Source organism: Cebus imitator, unplaced genomic scaffold (assembly GCF_001604975.1).
Source record: "Cebus imitator isolate Cc_AM_T3 unplaced genomic scaffold, Cebus_imitator-1.0 Scaffold526, whole genome shotgun sequence".
NCBI classification, from domain to species: domain Eukaryota; kingdom Metazoa; phylum Chordata; class Mammalia; order Primates; family Cebidae; genus Cebus; species Cebus imitator.
Genome location: NW_016107841.1, coordinates 949241 through 951208, shown reverse-complemented (window position 1 = coordinate 951208; position 1968 = coordinate 949241).

Here is a 1968-nt window from a genome sequence, read left to right as displayed (position 1 = left end):
TGATTCAGCTATTGAAACTTGTGTATGCTTTGTGAAGTTCTTGTGTTGTGTTTTTCAGCTCCATCAATTCATTTATATTCTTCTCTAAGCTGTTTATTCTCGTTAGCATTTTGTCAAACCTTTTTTCAAGGTTCCTAGTTTCTTTGCATTGGGTTAGAATATGTTCTTTTAGTTCAGTGAAGTTTGTTATTATCCACCTTCTGAAGCCTGTTTCTGTCAATTCATCACACTCATTCTCCAACCAGCCTTGTTCCCTTGCTGGTGAGGAGTTGTGATCCTTTGGAGAAGGAGAGGTGTTCTGGTTTTGGGTGTTTTCATCCTTTTTTGTGCTGTTTTCTTCCCCTTCTTTGTGGATTTATCTAACTGTAGTCTTTGTAGTTGGTGACTTTCAGATGGGGTCTCTGAGTGGACATCCTTTGTGTTGATGATGAAGTTATTTCTTTCTGTGTTTTAGTTTTCCTTCTAACAGTCAGGCCCCTCTGCTGTAGGACTGCTAGAGGTCCACTCCAGACCCCGCTTGTCTGGGGATCATCTGCAATGGCTGCAGAACAGTAAGGGTTACTGTCAGTTTCTTATTCTTTTATCTTTGTTCCAGAAGGATACCTGCCAGATGTCAGCCTGAGCTCTTCTTTATGAGGTGTCTCTTTGGATACAAGGGAGCCAGGGAGCTGCTTGAGGAGACAGTCTGTCCCTTATAAGAGCTCAAGTGCTGAGCTGTGAGCTCTGTTGTTCCATTCAGAGCTGCTGGGCACGTATGTTTAAGTCTGCTGCAGTGGAAGTCACAACTGCCTTTTTTCCCCAGGTGCTCTGTCCTGGGAAGGTGGGGCTTTATTTACAAGTTCCTGACATGCTGCTGCCTTTTTGCAGAGGTGCCCTGCCCAGGGAGTAGGTAGCCTATTCACAGTCTGCCAGCAGAGGTGTTGCTGAGCTGCCGTGGGCTCTGGCCAGGTGCTATGTGAACTTTCTTGCAGTTTTGTTTATAGAAGTATAGTTAGAACTGCCTCAGTAATGGCGATCTGCCTCAGTAATGTCAGACTGTCTCTGTATTGGTGGACTGCCTCGGTAATGGCATATTGCCTAGGTAATGGCTGACTGCCTTGGTAATGGTGGACTGCCTCAGTAATGGCGGGCTGCCTGGGTAATGGTGAACTGCTTTGGTAATGGCAGACTGCCTCGGTAGTGGTGGACTGCCTCAGTAATGGCGGACGCCCTTCCCCCCACAGAGCTGGACCGTCCCGGGTCCAGCTGTGCTTGCTGTGAAACTCTCAATCCAGAGCATTTCAGATTGCTAGACTTTGTGGGGGTGGGACCTGCCAAGCCAGATCACCTGGCTCCTTGTTTCAGCCCCCTTTTTTTTCGGTTGAATGGGTGACTCTGCCTCCCATGCATTCCAGGCACCAGTTGAAGTGATGCCCAGATTTGTGTGAGTTTTTGTGTGGAGACCCACTGCGCTGGCTGAAACAGCCGTGCTAAAGACTCATGGTGCTTTTCTGCCTGGGAATCTCCTGGTCTGTGGGCAGTAAAAACTCGTTTGGAAATGCGGTGATCACTCACCCTCTGCATTCTTGCTGGGAACTGCCCTCCAGAGCTGTTCCTATTCAGCTATCTTGCATCTGCAGCTCATTAATATTTATTAATCAAGTATTATTATTTATTATTAGTCAGAATGTTTATCAGATTGCCTAGTTTTTCACTCGGTGTCATTTTTGTGTTTCAGGATCCCATCTAGGACACCATACTGCTGTTAGTTGTTACATCTCCAAATGTTTGTCTTGGCTGTGACCATCTCTCAGACTTTTTTTTTTGTTTTTATGACCTTGGCAGTTTTGAATGTCTCTCAATTGAAATTCGTATTTTTCTAATAATTAGATTGGGTTGTGTGTTCTTGGGGGGAAGACCACAGAGGTAAACTGTTCCTCCCATCATGTGGCGTCAAGGGTCCATGCTGTCAACATGATTACTGCTGAT